The sequence below is a fragment of the Ptychodera flava genome, unplaced genomic scaffold, assembly GCF_041260155.1.
Source record: "Ptychodera flava strain L36383 unplaced genomic scaffold, AS_Pfla_20210202 Scaffold_91__1_contigs__length_413411_pilon, whole genome shotgun sequence".
Lineage (NCBI taxonomy): Eukaryota > Metazoa > Hemichordata > Enteropneusta > Ptychoderidae > Ptychodera > Ptychodera flava.
The window spans coordinates 234,443-252,521 of NW_027248413.1; the positions used below are offsets into that span (position 1 = coordinate 234,443).

The window sequence follows — 18,079 nt, forward strand, 5'->3', positions numbered from 1 at the left end:
GTTCAGTATTATGTGTTGCATGGTCTTACATGATGGTGCTCTTTCCTATGATTATTAGTTGCGAGTGAGAATATGCAAAGGAACACTATCCACCCAGGGAGTCATATGGAGTCCTCTGCAGAAAAGAACAAGAAGCAATGTGAACATGATGAAACTTCTGAAGGTCAGTGATAGTCAATGATATACTGACATATATGTACCTGTAACCAGTAAACATCTATTGGATGACTTGCCATGAAGGTGACATCACAAATCTGTTCCTTGAGCATGTAACAGTAGATCAACAGAACATCATGTGCATAGCATAGAGTTTAATATTATTTGATTGTCTTCCTTGTGTAATACCTAGGGGGAAAATAGCTTTCCACATGAACCTGTGACCCCACAACTGTTAAATCAGCTAAAGACAAACAGATACTGGTGTGCAGCATATTGAGCTGCCTTGTGAGGTTTGTTTGTATTTATGTAGGGATTGCGTTAACCCCAAATTTTGCTTTACAGACTCCCTATTTCGCACTAGGACCCCTACAATTTTTTAGTGAGGAAGGTCCCATTCTTCAGAGAAATACAGATATTTGAATTTTGTTAAGGCCTGATTTTATGAACCATTTTCTCTATATTTCCTCACTATAGTTCGAAAAAAGCCTGTTGGCCAGTAAGTACCGTGAACTGAAGCAGAAGGAGCCGCCATTGACAGCTATTTCATGTCTCACATCAGAGATAATTAAACAGTCACAAAGGCCGAAGCTGAACATTATGCTTAGCAAATGAGAAAGTTCTCAGCAACAGAAATTTGAAATTGCTGCAATGGCATGTAAAAAGCAGAGCAATAGCATATGAGAGGAAAGCAAAGAAAAAATTGTAGAAGACGTATAATGATAGCTGTTTTGCTTTCAGATTGTTAGATTACCTTGACACTGAGTTTCTGTATGTAAAATGTTTTTCAGAGTTAATATTGTGGAGTTACCCCATGAGGTTAACCACATGGTAAATTCCTAGCTCCGTTGCTTTCGGTGTGTTCGAAGACAAACGAGACATTTTTCTGATATAAAAAGTGAAGATATGGTACCATATATATTTTTCTTTTCGAAATATATTAAATACCATATTCTTCACTTCTTTTCTTTCAAAAATATGCAAATGGTTGTTTTAGCACATCAAACAAACAGTGTTAGGAATTTATCATCTGATGAATATCTTAAAGCAACTCCAAAATTTTAACTTTGAAAAAAATGTCAACATGAAGCACTATTAGTCTTCAACTTGTTATCTTCCAAATATTCCCAACAGTTTCTCTTTGAACACAGCAAAACCAACAAAGTTAGAAATTTTATATGTGATGAACCTAATGAGGTAATGAAAAAACTGTAACTTTGAAAAAAAGTATCTGAAGTGCCATACTCTTCACTTGTTATCTTTCAATAATGTCCAAACAGGTTGTCTTTGAACACAGCAAAACCAATAGAGTTGGGAATGATAGAATCTCACACCCCCAAGGACCTTGGATCAGATTTTGTCTCACACGAGCCTGCGGCTCGTGTGAGACAAAATATCCCCAACTGGTGTGAGAAATCTGATCCCAGGTCCTTGGTGTGTGAGATTCTTTTTCTCACATGACCACAAAATGCGTTAAATTCACATTGGACATGTACACACATTTTCCAAAATCATGACAAGTCTGTCATTTGCCACTGTACTTTGACCTGCTTACTTTGTAGTTCTGTCTGTGTGTTACTCGTCGTGCCATTGGATAACATTTTGCGCGTGGAACAAAACAGACTGTTTATCATCCAATCAGAGCTCGTGTAGTATTTACTGCAGAGTGTGGGACGGTTTCTGAGAGTGTGGGATCAATTTTTCCCACACTGTCGATCCCGCACTCCCAGCGGCCAGAAATGTGAGAATTTACCATGTGATGAACCTCTTGAGGTAACTCCCATAATTTTAACTTGGAAAACTGTTAATTTTTTTTTTCTATCTTTTAATTTAACATGTCCAAACAGTGTGTATTTGAACACATCAAAACCAGCAGACATAGGAATTCATAATGTGATTATCTCATGTTGTAACTCCAAAATTATAATTTTTGGGGGTAAAAATACATGAAGTACCATATTCTTCATATACTACATTTGTTGGCTTTGAAAAATGTCCACTGTTTGTATTTAAACACATCAAAAGCAACAGAATTCAGAATTTACCATGTGAAGAACCTCATGAGGTAATGCCATAATATTAATTCTTGACAAAATGTTTACAACAGGTACCATTCTTTTCAACTGTTATTTTTCAAAATTTCAAAATCCCACCACTTAGCCCTTGAACACAGCAAAACAACAGGGCTGGGATTAATTACCAAGTGTTAGCCTCATTAGGTAACTCAATAATTTTAACTCTGAACTAAAATGTTTACATGAAGTACCATACTTTTTACTTGTCGTTTTTCTAAAATGTTACAAAAAGTTTGTCTTTGAAAACATCAAAACCAACTTATCTTTCATAATTTCAGAAGTTCAAATGGTTTGTCATTGAACACTGCAAAACCAACAGTGTTAGTAATTTACAACGTGATGAACCTCATGAGGTAATTCCAAAATTTTAACTGAAGCAGAAGAAGCCGCCATTGACAGCCATTTCATGTCACACATTAGAAAGAATAAAATAGTCACAAAGGCCGAAGCTGAAAAATGCTTAGCAAATAAAAAAATGTTTTGAGCAACAGAAACTTGAAATGCTGAAATGGCACATGTTAAAAGCAGGGCAATAGCATATGAGAGGAGAGCAAAGAAACAGTTGTAGGAGATGTATAATGATAGCTGTTTTGCATTCAGATTGTTAGATTACCTTGACTCTGAGTTTCTGTGTGTACAATGTTTTTCAGAATTAATGTAATTGTGAAGTTACCCCCTGACGTTCAACACATGGTAAATTCCTACTTGGTCTGTTGCGTTTGGTGTGTTCGAAGACAAACTGGATATTTTTGAGATATAAAAAGTGAAGTTATGATACCACATTTTTTTTCAAAATTAGACCTTTTTGAGTTTCCTCATGAGGATTCTTTTTGGCCATATCAAGAACCCAACAAATTTGGAATTTGACATGCGATGACTCTCATAAGGTAACTCCAAAAGTGTAACTTTGAAAAAAAGGATATGAAATACCATATTCTTCACTTCTTTTCTTTCAAAATATGCAAACAGGTTGTCTTTGAACACATCAAGACAAATAGTGTTAGGAATTTACCATGTGATGAATATCTTACAGCAACTCCAAAATTTTAATTTTGAAAAAAATGTCAACATGAATCACTATTAGTCTTCAACTTGTTATCTTCCCAATATTCCCAACACTTTCTCTTTGAACACAGCAAAACCAACAAAGTTAGAAATTTTATATGTGATGAACCTAATGAGGTAATGACAAAACTGTAACTTTGAAAAAAAAGTATGTGAAGTGCCATACTCTTCACTTGTTATCTTTCAATAATGTCCAAACAGGTTGTCTTTAAACACAGCAAAACCAATAGAGTTGAGATTTACCATGTGGTGAACCTCTTGAGGTAACTCAATAATTTTTATTTGGAAAATATGTTAACTTTTCACTTGCTATCTTTAAACATGCCCAAACAGTTTGACTTTGAACATATCAAAACCAACAGGAGATAGGAATTCATAATGTGATTATCTCATGGTGTAACTCAAAAATTATTATTTTTCGGGTAAAAATACATGAAGTACCATATTCTTCGTATACTACATTTGTTAGCTTTCAAAAATGTCCACAGTTTGTCTTTAAACACATCAAAAGAGTTCATAATTTACCATGTGATTAACCTCATGAGGTAACGCCATAATATTAATTCTTGACAAAATGTTTACAGCAGATACCAACACTTCACCTGTTATTTTTCCAAATTTCAAAATCCCACCACTTTGTCTTTGAACACAGCAAAACAACTGAGTTAGGAATTTACCATGTGATAACCTTATTAGGTAACTCAATAATTTTAACTCTGAACTAAAATGTTTACATGAAGTACCATACTTTTCACTCGTTTTTTTTTAAATGTTGTAAAAGTTTGTCGTTGAAAACATCAAAACCAACTTATCTTTTCAAATTTCAGAAGTTCAAATGATTTGTCATTGAACACTGCAAAACCAACAGTGTTAGTAATTTACAACGTGTTGAACCTCATGAGGTTATTCGAAATTTTAACTTTGAAAAGAAAATGTTTACCAGCGGCACTATAGTCTTCACTTGTTATCTTCCAAAAAATTACAAACAGTTTGTCTTTGAACACTCAAAACCAATAGAGTTAGGAATTTACCATCTGATATACCTCATGAGGTAACTCCAAATCCTAAGTTTGAAAAACAAAATATGTGAATACCATCTTCTTCATATTCTACATTTATTATCTTTCAAACTGTCTGAACAGTTCTTCTTCCACAAAGCAAAACCAACAGAGTTAGGAATTAACCATGTGATGAACAAAATGAGGTAACTCCAAAATTTGAATTCTGATTAAATGTTTAAATTAAGTACTGTACTCTTCAATTTTTTCTCTCAAAATTGTTCAAACGCTTTGTCTTTTAACACAGCAAAACCAACGTTTTCAGGAATTTAGCATGTGATGAACCCTCATGTGGTAACTCGCAATTGATAACATAGACAAAAAATATATGATGTACCATACTCTTCACTTTTTTTTCAAATAGGTTGTCTTTCACATGTAAAACAGTTTTGAGAGTTACATTTAGCCTTATCGAATTCTTGTTCCTTCATTTTTATGTATTAGAGTTCATGGAGTTGATGAAGATTTTATAGCTTACTTTTGCTTTACCAATGTGAGCTTATTGTATAGGCTGAAGTTGGCATCAGTATGTATGTATGTCATGTCTGTCCACTCAAATAATTTGAGAACCGTAGTACCTATAGACTTGATATTTGGAGTGTGAATGCAAGATGTGTAAATGCCCGGATGATATTTTCGTTTTGGTGATTCTTCAAAATATGCAAATTAGATTTTAAAAATGCCATTTTTGGTAAAAAGATTCTTCTCTGTTATCGCAAGTCTGACTCATTTGAAACTTGGTATTGAGGTCCCTAGGGTTACATCAGTCAGACTTGTTCAAATATTGTGATTAAATTGCATAATTGTATTTTTGGGCAATGTTTCCCATTTTTGTTAAAAAAATCTTCTTACTGAAACCATAATTCCAATTTATTTGAAACTTGGTATGGAGGTTTCTTCGGGTGATCTTAAGTCGGAATTGATGACATTGTGATGAAATTTGCATATTTGTAGTTTTGGGGCAATTTTTCCCATTGTTGGTAAAAAAAAATCATCTCCTCTGAAACTGCACTCTAATTGGTTTTAAGCTTTGTATGTAGGTTCGTAGGGGTAACCTCTGTCATATTTGTTTGAAGTGTGATGAAATTTGCATAATTGTATGTTTGGGCAACTTTCCAATTTGTGGTTTTAAAAGTCTTCTTTGAAACCACTGGTCCAATTCATTTGAAACTTAGTATGGAGGTTCCTAGGGGTGTCATCATTTCAATTGTCCTATATATCACAAAGGGTCTATATTGGTCCCAAGGCCGCTTGTCCACTTAAGTATTACACTGATAGTTGATAACACCTTCCAATGTGACGTGCCTCCCACGCCCAGTGCCAAGGATAAAAGATATTAAGCTTCTAGGCCAGATGTCATCTTTATCTTATTATAGATATTTATGAATAGTTCAAATCAAATAGTGAACGTTCATCAGTACCCACACTTTGATATGTCTGCAAGAACTTTTCAGGATACAAAAGCTAGGTTGCTGGTTTATATCACTCTCAAATGTACCAATTCAAACATGTGAGCACAGTGTCCCTGACACTATTTTTTTAGTCCCCGCGGACTAAGTCCGGCTGGGACTTATAGATTGGGTCCCGTCCATGTGTGCGTCCGTCCGTCATCAACAGTTTCTCAGACACTGCTTAACCAATTTTGTTCAAACTTGGCACAAAGGCATAGCACTATGACCTACAGATGCACATTGATTTATTTTGCGATACAATCCAATATGGCCACCAGACGGCCATTTTATTAGAATTTTTTCATGTACAAAGCCATAACTCACACATGTTTCAACGGATTTTATTCAAAGTTGGTACAAGGACATTAACCAATGTCATAGATATGCACATCAATTTGTTTTGTGATACGATCCAATATGGCTGCCAGGCGGCCATTTTATTTACGATTTTCCATGTCCTGAACTAAACTAGACATGTATCAAGCAAATTTATTCAAAGTAGGTACAAGGACATTGACTTATAGTATACATATGTACTTCGATATAAATATGTACTTTGATTTGTTTCTCGATATGGTCCGATATGGCCCGTGGTAGCAATTTTGTTATGGTTTTTTTCATGTCGAGAGCCATGACTTTGGCAAGTCTCAACTGATTTTATTCAAAGTTTCTACCTGGACATTGACTTATGTCATACATATACGTGTTGATTTTTTAAACAGTAAGATCAAATATCGCTGCGTGGCGGTGGTTACGATTTTCTCATGTAGTGAGCCATAACTCAGACATATTTCCACCAGTATCATTCAAAGTTGGTACAAGACATTGACATATTTCATACATGCTCGTCAATTTGTTTCACATCATGTAGCAGTATCATGTCAATTATTGAAGTTTCATAATTAGGCTGATATGTCAAGAAATACTGCATTAAAGTTCATGAAACTTTGTACAGATGTTAAGGTCACATTGCTTTAACAGTGAAAAAGACATTTATCAGTGTCATTTTAATTAGTTTGTAATTGCATATGTAATGAACTTTCCTAATTAGAGTGATATATCCACAGATACAACCTCAAATTAGATGAAACTTGATACAGATGTTGATCTCATAGTGTTGTAAATACTGCATTAAACTTTTATGAAATATGGTACCGATGATAATCTATTAGTGTTAGAATAGTATGAAAAAATGTTTTGCAACATCCTGTCAACTAATTCCCGGTTGACTCATTTAATGACCTTTGGATAGTGGTCTTCATTGGTTTTATGTTTTTTCATTACCATGGAACTCATTCTTGGCCATTGAGTGCCATCTGTATCAAAGTATTTTTATCACAGGACCTGTAATCAAAGTACCCATTAACAAGTGGGGACTGTGTCATCAACGATGACTTGTTCCAAAACAGAAAAATTACGGCTGTGAAAATTTCTTTCTTCGTCGGCAATTTGCAGTAAAAATATATGATTAATAGTTATTCATGTTTATACCAGTATATCCTGTTATTGTTTTTCAAGTACAGCCAAAGAAAAGTTTGTTTCTCATCCTCATTCATGTCAATATAGATCTGCCAGGTGAACCTTTTATTTCTTCATCTCAAGAGGAAAATTTAAGTGAAAAAAGCTGTACAGATATCTCACTGTTATATTAAGCTGTCAAAATTATGCATTAGTGCACAAAAATCAAACCACAGAACTGTTGCTGTGGCAACAAAATCCCCTCAGGCATCACTGCTGTGCATATATTTCTGCATTCATTCCTATGTTGTTTTCATGCCTTTTGTACGTTCTTGTTGGTTGAAAAATAAAAAAAGTTAGAAAACTATGTTGCTGCATCATTTTTTGCTCACGTGTTCACACGTGAGCATATGGTTTAGCTATGTCTGTCTGTGTGTATACATGATATCTCAAGAACGGCTGAAAAGATTTCAACCAAACTTGGTACACATGTTCAGAACCAAAATGGCTAAAACTTAAAAGGTTTTGATGGGCGTGGTTTTCATGTTAATGAAGCTATCACAGTTTTAATTTTTCTGATACGTGGTTGTGTATGGGAAGCATGATGACTATAGTGTTATACAGCATGATTTACTGCACCAATCACCTTGAAACTTACCATGCCAGCTATTATCTGAATAGCAATATAGCTCAAGAAGCATCATGCCAAATAAATTCTTATTGAGAAGTGAGACATTGGGCAGTATCATGTTAATAACAAGCTAATTTGCATATTTAATCAATTTAACAAATTAGCACTGTAAATCAGGAACTTGTACTCTAAACTCCACGAAACTTGCTGGTGCTATTGTTTGTGTACATTTCATAGTTTATAATTACCTCAAGCTAATTTTCATATTAATGGGATTATGTAATTAGCACTCAAAATCAAAAACCTCTGGACTCCATGAAGTTTGTTAGAGATATTATTGTGTAAATATTAAACTGTAGCTAGAGACTTTGTTACAGGTTTTTATCAACTACAAGCTAATTTGCATATTAAATGGGTTTAAGCAATTACCACTTAAAACCAAGAACCTTTACTCCGACTCCATTTAACTTGTTTGAGATATTATTTGTGTACTTATTAAACTGTATCAATAGACTTTTCACAGTTTTAATCAAAACCCTTGCTTCTGACGCCATGAACTTCCTGTCGATATTGTTTGTGTACATAGTTAACTATATGAGAGACCTTTCACATTGCAAATCAAGAAAACACCAGAATATTGTTTGTACCTATCTAAAACTGTATGAAGAGACTCTCCAAAGTTTCCTATCAACAAATTTGATATTTTGTATTTGTGATCAAACGTGAGCATTTTCAGTTCATATCTGGTTGAAAGATGTCAAGGATGAAACACCTTTTTTTCTGCCAAAGATAACATATCAACTGATATCAAAAATAAGACCAACAAATCATTCATCATGTGTGTAGTTGGTTGCTGTCTAGGTTGAAGTTACATTTTATTCTTAATCTGGTATGTTCTTGTTAAAACACACAACAAGATCTTACTTTGTACTATAAATACCATGAGTGTATAAATGGCCCCACCTTTCCTCTTACAGATACACACACATGGTCTTACTGTGTACTATAATACCATGAGTGTATAAATGGCCCCACCTTTCCTCTTACAGATACACACACATGGTCTTACTGTGTACTATAAATACCATGAGTGTATAAATGGCCCCACCTTTCCTCTTACAGATACACACACATGGTCTTACTGTGTACTATAAATACCATGAGTGTATAATGGCCCCACCTTTCCTCTTACAGATACACACACATGGTCTTACTGTGTACTATAAATACCATGAGTGTATAAATGGCCCTACTTTTCCTCTTCCAATACACACATATGGTCTTACTGCGTACTATAAATACCATGAGTGTATAAATGTCCCCACTTTTCCTCTTAAATTCGTTGCATATCACATTCAATTTTGAAATTATAAACTTTTCCTTTTTGTCAACCATATACCATCATCTCCAGCTTATGATATATATATTTCATAACATCTTAGATACAGTAGAGCATTCAATGCATATGAAGACTTTTGAGTGAGACACGGACTGTTAGCACAAAAGTTAGTGAGGCAAGGATTCTCAGAAAGTAGATTGGTGAAATTGGTGATGTACATTGACTAGTCATTGCTGCAGTGCTTTCTTTTCATCTACGTCCCTATGTTCACTCTTCTGACTATATAGAGAAAGGCGGTACTAAGAGACTCCAGGAAAATGATAAAGTAAGAGAGTGGATGACCACCAATCAAGTTCCTAAATATTTTGCCAAGGAAATAGCAACAACAATGGAAGTTGATGTGGTTCTTGTCAAATTTGACATATGCAGAAAAATAAACTCTCAAAGGCCTTACTATGTACTATATTGTAAAATGGCCACACTTTTACTGCTTATGGGGTGCATATAAATCACACCCATCGGATCCATAATTCAGGTCAGCCCAGGATGGCTTCATAAGTCTACACTGCTACAGAAATGTCATTTATGCTTATTTCTAAAAACTTTTATGATTTATGTGTAGTCTGACTGGAATACTTTAGAATTATTTGTTTTTGTGGTTCTAACACTAAAGCAACATAGGGGTCCCATAAGTGTCATTATAACTGGCGTCTCACAAGTCATAGTACACGTGTATGTGGTGTGTGTGGTGTGTGTTCATTTTAGCAATGTGTGTGTGTGTTCGTGTTAGCAATATGCCGGCTCATTTTTATCAGGTGTCCTTCCTTTGACCATCGATGGATACTTCTAATTGGCGGGCGAATATGCGGAGCAAACTTCGTGCTCTATTACTAACTTCTCTTCATTTACCCATAACAGAAGGTTTGCATTTCTGCGATATTATTACACCCTCGTGACGTGCAATGTCACTTTCAGCTACTGCGTTATAAAGTGTTACAACTTCCTCTTCATTCATTTCCGATTTGGCGCTAACTCTCCTGTGAATGCACTCCATTACCAGCGTTTCTTCCATTTTCCATTTTCCGGTGTTAACTATTTCATTCGAATCGCACATATACTCAAGACCACATACTTGCTTTAATACGACCATTCTTTCGCGTTTTCTACGTTCTTTCGCTTCACTTTCTGCCGCCATTACAACTATAGCCTTTGCCCGACATTGTTTTCACAGTTTACACGTTTACATCTCTCGGAACAGCCCCTTCCGATCTTAATGTTAAAAAATTGTGAAAGAGGCTCCCCCCTTACTATCCAAAATGTTTTTGTGTTGAGTTTGTGTTTGATTCGTTTTTGATATGTGTTCATACATCCTTATCCGATTGTCTGTGTTAATATAATGTTTATTTCGCTTCGGATATATGTAGGGAAGTTTGCATTAGTGTGTACGGTAATGTTTTGTTTGTGTGGGGAAAGCTTATTTGATAGAGTGGCCCTTTGACGCTTGCGTTTTGAAACCCGAGTGTGGTCTCTCATCAGTCGCAGTGTAGATTCTTTCCTCAGTTTTTTGTTTGTTAAAATTTATTTTAATACATTTTAGTGTTCTTGCTCTTCGAGTAGCGAGGCAAGTATATCAATGTTTGGGTCTTGTTGTGAGTCCGTTTGGTGATTCGGTTTGTTTGTTCTATGTTTTTTTTACTTCTGTAAATTTTGTTTTGACTAGTGTTTTTTAGATTTTTGTTTATCTTGTAAGCAATGATTGGTGATTCTGGGAATACATTCCTTAGTGTTGTATCCTTTTCCAGTTCAGCCCAATGTTTCAAATGACTTCCCCTAAGATCTTTTGTTTTGTGGGGGCTGTATATGTTGTGCTGAAGATGGGTTTGTTTGTTGTTTCTTTACGTGTACCTGTGCGGTTTGTTAGTGTATTTCGGATAATATGGTCTATTTTTGCTGTTATTTTCGTGATTTTGTTGTTTTTGTATTCTCTGTCGAGTAGTTTGTTTGTAAAGAAAGCGACTTTTCCAGTAAAGTCGTCATTATTGTTACAAGTGCGAGCGTATCTAAGGATTTCGCCTTTGATAAAGCCATTAAAATATGCTGTCGGGTGACACGATTCTCTATGTAGAAATTGGAATGTGTCTGTTGGCTTAGTATGTGTCTTGATGTCGAGGATATTTTCTTTGTATTATCTTGCACCTATGAAACCAACTACATCAATAAATGTAATTTCTTGTGTTGAGCTTTTGAATGAAAACTTAAATGTTGGTTGCATTGTGTTGATTTTTTGGATGAAGTTTGTGAGTTCGGTTTCTGTTCCGAGAAAGATTGCAAAATATCATCTCTGAATCTTTTCCATAAATGAATGTTGTTGTGGTTATTTACGATTTTGAAAAGTAATGTTGGCTATTTCCGGTGAGGCGTTTGATCCGATGCTGCAGTCTCGGGTTTGGCAGAAATATTGCTTGTTAAATTCAAAACTGTTGTGTTTGACATTTACTGATAGCATTTCTATTAATTCTTCTGTGGATCGTTTTTTTGATGCGTTTGGTCAGGCTCCCTAGTACATATCATACGCAACTTGATACAGTCCATAGCCTAACTCTGTAACTAAGTCAGTATGCAACTTGATACAGGCCCCCTCTGTAATTTTGTGTCATGCGAGGTTTGTGAGTTTAGTGTTTCACTGACTAGCCGTTTGCTTCGTTTTTAATTGTCTTTGTGTACATTGACACCAAGTCGATTGTTAAGAGAAATGCCTGTTGAGGGACATTTGTCTTTTCTATTTCTTGTATGAAATTTGTTGTATCTTTTATATATGTTGGTTGTCGCTGAACTTGTGGTTTTATGAAGTAATCCAGAAATTCTGTCATTCTGTAAGTGGGACTGGAGCAGCCACTGATTATTGGTCTGCCTGCAAATTTTGAGTATTCAGGCAGCGGTTTGTGAATTGTAGGCAATGAGTACCACTGCGGAGTACAGACATTTATGTTCTTGGATCAAGATACCTATAAGTATCATGGTCGATGTGTTTGTTCTCGTACATTTAGTTTAATAGTTTGTGTACTTTTGTTTACTGTTTGTTCTGTGTCGTCACCGTCTACTTGTGCATAATGATGAGTGTTGCAAAATTGCCTTTCCCGTTCGTGTTCGTAATCTTTTGTGTTGACAGTGACTATGCCCCAAACCTTGTGGAAGGGTTTTACGGTCTATGATAGGGTCACCATACAAGCCCTCTATAACTCTGTAACTAAGTAAGCACGCAACTCGATACAGGCCCCTGTGCAGTTCACCCAGCCTAACTCTCTAACTACGTAAGTACGCAACTTGATACAGGCCCCCGCGTAGTTCACCAAACCTAACTCTTTAACTATGTAAGTACGCAACTTTATACAGGCCCCCATGTAGTTTCCTCCGGCTAACTCTGTAACTAAGTAAATACGTAACTTGATACGGGTCTCCGCGTAGTTCCTCCAGGCCAACTCTGTAACTTTGTAAGTATGCAACTTCGTACTGGCCCACGTGTACTTCCACCAGCCTAACTCTGTAACTAAGTAAGTACGCAACTTGATACAGTCCCCACGTAATTACCATAGCCTAACTCTGTAACTAAGTAAGGATACAACTTGATACAGGCCCCGCGTAGTTCCCCCGGCCTAACTCTGTAACTATGTAAGTACGCAACTTTATACAGGCCCCCATGTACTTTCCTCTGGCTAACCCTGTAACTAAGTAAGTACGCAACTTGATACGGACCCCCGCGTAGTTCCTCCAGGCCAACTCTGTAACTATATAAGTACGTAAATTCATACAGGCCCCCTGCGTAGTTCCACCAGCCTAACTCTGTAACTAAGTAAGTACGCAACTTTATACGATCCCCGTATAGTTACCATAGCCTAACTCTGTAACTATATAAGTACGCAACTTGATACAGACCCATGCGTAGTTCACCCACACTAACTCTGTAACTAAGTAAGAACACAACTTGATACAGGCCCCCACGTAGTTCCCCCAGCCTAACTCTTTAATTATGTACGTATGCAACTAAGCCTAACTCTGTAACTAAGTAAGTACGCAACTTGACACAGGCCCCCACGTAGTTCACCAAGCCTAACTCTGTAACTAAGTAAGTACGCAACTTGACACAGGCCCCCACGTAGTTCACCAAGCCTAACTCTGTAACTAAGTAAGTACGCAACTTGATATAGGCCCCCGCGTAGTTCACTCAGTCTAACTCTGTAACTAACTAAGTACGCAACTTGACACAGGCCCCCGCGTAGTTCACCAAGCCTAACTCTGTAACTAAGTAAGTACGCAACTTGATATAGGCCCCCGCGTAGTTCCCCCAGCCTAACTCTGTAACTATGTAAGTACGCAACTTCGTACAGGCCCCCATGTATTTCCACCAGCCTAACTCTGTAACTAAGTAAGTACGCAACTTGAAACAGGCCCCCGCGTAGTTCCCCCAGCCTAACTCTGTAAGTATGTAAGTACGCAGCTTCGTACAGGCCCCCGTGTATTTCCACCAGCCTAACTCTGTAACTAAGTAAGTACGCAACTTGACACAGGCCCCCACGTAGTTCACCAAGCCTAACTCTGTAACTAAGTAAGTACGCAACTTGATACAGGCCCCCGCGTAGTTCCCCCAGCCTAACTCTGTATCTAAGTAAGTACGCAACTTGACACAGGCCCCTGCGTAGTTCACCAAGCCTAACTCTGTAACTAAGTAAGTACGCAACTTGATACATGCCCCCGCGTAGTTCACCCAGCCTAACTCTGTAACTAAGTAAGTACGCAACTTGATACAGGCCCCGGCGTAGTTCACCAAACCTAACTCTTTAACTATGTAAGTACGCAACTCCGTACAGGCCCTCGCGTAGTTCCCATAACCTAACTCTGTAACTAAGTAAGTACGCAACTTGATACAGGCCCCCACGTAGTTCACCCAGCCTAACTCTTTAACTAAGTTAGTACGCAACTTGATAAAGGCCCCCACGTAGTTCACCCGGCCTAACTCTGTAACTAAGTAAGTACGCTACTTGACACAGGCCCCCATGTAGTTCACCACAGCCTAACTCTGTAACTGAGTAAGTACGCAACTTGATACAGGCCCCACGTAGTTCCCCTAGCCCAACTCTGTAACTAAGTACGTACGCAATTTGATACAGGCCCCCGCGTAGTTCACTCTGTAACTGTAAGTACCCAACTTGATACAGGCCCCCACGTAGTTCCCCTAGCCCAACTCTGTAACTAAGTACGTACGCAATTTGATACAGGCCCCCGCGTAGTTCACCCAGCCTAACTCTGTAACTGTAAGTACCCAACTTGATACAGGCCCCTGCGTAGTTCCCTCAGCCTAACTCTGTATCTAAGTAAGTACGCAATTTGATACAGGCCCCCGCGTAGTTTCCCCAGCCGTCAATTGCATATTTTTCGTGTGCCCCTATATTCGTGTCGGCTAACAGTCTACCCCCCTATATTTGCCTTGATGTCATTAGCATAATTTTCTTGTACCCCTATATTCGTGTCGGCTACATGCACTATCTACCAATTGTCATGGCTTAATACACTTATATTTCCGCTGCCAGCAGTTCTCATACTGATACTGAATTCGTCTGCACTGTTCAACACAGCCGTCAACACTCATCGATAGAAAGATATTTATGTGTAATGTCCACGAAATAATCCAGGCCAGGCGTTTTGTCCAGAACTAATAGCAGAGTCGCATTTTAGGTGATAATACCTGCCTCTGTTAGACTCATTGGAGAAATACGACGCTAAATGATGACGACGACAACGTCGACTGTACCACACTCACACATGTAAACAACGTTAACCAGATTTGAACTGAATTTTACAACAGGTTAATGAATAGTACTACGCTTCACAGAATGTTGGACATCCAGTAAACAGACTAGTATATTTTAGCATTTATGACCTGCTAATGTGACCCCTGTATGGAAGGAATGACGTGTTATATGCAAACGACTTGTACAGATTTTGAGTTTGACAAAATTACAAACTTAGTTATCAAGCATTGGAATTTACAGCTGATGACTCGACACTACTGGACGCATGAAATAATACAGTATGACGTGTATTACTGCATACTTTTTGACTGTTATGAAGTTGTGTAACACAATTGTACCTTTGACCTCTCTCATTTTAAAGTGACAAAACAATGAACAAGGAGATGTTATGCAACATTTGCAGACTTCAGGATAATCACTAACCAAAACACAAGAACAAAGACAAACATTGTATATTCTGACAGCAGTTCAATTGAGCACACAACGCTGAATGGAAGACAAACTTCTGATAAGACTAGAGGTGTATGCGGTCTACTGCAAGAATAACTATCTCCGGCGAGGATTTATTGTATAATGTTTTTCAATGTTCCTGCCCACAAAATCTTTTGGTAAACCAAATCGAACGTGCGAAGGCGATCCCGAGAACAACCTTACTGCAATACCATAATTAACAACCCCAATCCCGCACCCCCTTTGTCACCACCTTCAATCCTCGTCATCCCGACTTGAAAAAAGTTATCTCCTCACACTTCAACTCTCTACACAAATCACCAAGATGTACACAGGCGATACCAGATACACCTATAATATCATACCGTCGTAACAGAAATCTCCGCGATCTTCTGGTTCACTCCGACATTAGTACGTCCATTACACACAAACCTGGTTTCTTTAAATGCGGCTCAAAAAGGGCATGCAATGTTTGCAAATTTTCATCGGATATCACCCATTTCACTAGCACAGCCAAAAATACCACCCATGAAATCAGAAATAATATGAGCTGTCAAAGTAAGAACATCATTTATCTCATCACATGCAAACGTTGCTCAAAACAATATGTGGGTGAAACTAAGACTTCACTTAGACTACGTTTCAACAATCATCTCTCGACTACTCGCCACAATAAAGACACCCCTGTAGCCACTCCTTTCAACTCTGATGAGCATGACATCAACGACATTACAATTTCCGCGATAGTGCAAATATATCAGTCAGATGATAAGCTGCGTAAACAAATCGAATCACTATGGATCCAGAAACTCAATACTCTTTCACCTGTTGGCTTAAACATCCGCCCAATATTCAAATAAGTACCAACAGCGCCCTCTCAGTCCATTTCCCGGCGGTATAAATAGCCATTCACCTGCATATCCGCACGCCAGATTCCAACCTTGGGCGTCGGACTGCCAGATGGGTACTTTTTTCACAAAATCACATATCATTTCCAATCGATCGACTTTCTCAAACAATTCCACAGTTTAAAGTTTTGTAAAGCAATGTTTTCTTAATGTACAGCATTTATTTATAAGCACGATCTTTGTATTTTCCGTTATACAGTACACCTGAAGAAGCTCCAGTTTTGGAGCGAAACGTTTTGTCACAAGTTCATTAAAATACGTTCGGACCAAACAACTGGGTGTGGTAGTGTGTATCAATCAAGTTTTCTATATTATTCCACTCCACTCTCCACTGGGGATCAACTGCTAACGTCCTATTGATACTATATATATATATATATATATATATATATATATATATATATATATATATATATATATACCGGTATATCAAACTGAATATTAAGAGTTTGAACATGCTTGAGAAGACACTATGGTTGATACACAGACGAAAAACGATTAAAGTATTATCAGAAGTTACAGCTACTGTCCCTTTAATATCATTTTATTTTCAATTTCGGAATGCTATGGATGCAGACACACAGTGCACAGTAACAGTAGCAGCAACATGTGTATTTCCATCCTTTGTCTGGATATTTTTTCCAACAGCAATATCATCTGGTACTAGATCTTCTACCAGTTCTACAATTAAACAGATCAATCACAAATAACATGGGCACAAAAAATGAAGTGATTAAAAATTAACATTAACATTAACAGCCACTCAAACCCTAGTTACTCTATGCAACAACAAAACAAAATCTTTGGGTATGAAAATTGATATTCTGCATGCGAAAGAAATGATTTAGTTTGACAACTATTTGTTCATCACAAGCTGGTGGCCTTAAGCTGGTGCGCTATGCCTAACTATATCAGTAACGTCACTACGTTGTAGTACGTAGGTATGTCCGATCCTACTAAAAACTTCTTGACTGAATTCTAGCAGATGATGTGCCACTATATGCTGCGAAACGTGCAAATCAATTGCCACTAAACGATCTCAAACGTGTAAATTTGGCGAGAATAATGAATGACATATCTCACAAATGTTTTGAAAATTCAGTGAATGTATCGATACTCACTCGCAAGTTTACGACTATAAGTAACGTCACTACGTTGTACTCCGTAGGTATGTCCGATCCTACTTCAAACATCTTGACTGAATTCTAGCAAATGGTGTGCCACTATGTGCTACGAAACGTGCAAATCAATTACTACTAAATGATCTCAAACGTGTAAATTTGGCGAGAATAATGAATGACATATCTAAATTCAGTGAATAAGCTTATAATAATATCGATACTCACTCGCAAGTTACTGTGTTACTGACTGTCGTAAGTGAAATGTTCCAACTGTCCTCTGCCATGAAGTCAAAAAACGTCCCCTACCATGCCAGCTCTTCGTTTAGCAGTGGATTCGGGATCACTTTATTATCTGTCGCGACACTTTGAACTTCATCTTGGTCACTTGAAGACCTCATGAGATACGCCGGATTGCCTCACAGGGGCAGCCCCTAGCCATGTCCATATGCTAATTTATAGAGGTACGTAGTCACAACGTACAATGAACCTAGGTGGCAACTGCACCGCCAACGGGCGCTAAACTCGAAACGCGGAAGTAAAATCGTTTAAATTCGCGCTGA

General features: G+C 37.4%; 2 long non-coding RNA genes across 3 annotated transcripts in view; one reads left to right on the forward strand and one right to left on the reverse strand.

Annotated features, from left to right (window-relative positions):
* LOC139129094 (uncharacterized) overlaps positions 1-1,093 on the forward strand; it is a 60,521-nt gene extending 59,428 nt beyond the window's left edge. Inside the window, exons 5-6 of one of the 2 annotated variants that reach the window (XR_011551504.1) lie at positions 59-163; positions 634-1,093. This is a non-coding gene — a long non-coding RNA (uncharacterized lncRNA). The remainder of the gene's footprint in view (positions 1-58; positions 164-633) is intronic. The other variant, XR_011551503.1, reaches the window with a different exon arrangement.
* The window catches only part of LOC139129095 (uncharacterized), a 113,584-nt gene that overhangs the window by 65,754 nt on the left and 29,751 nt on the right, over positions 1-18,079 (reverse strand). The window lies entirely within an intron of this gene.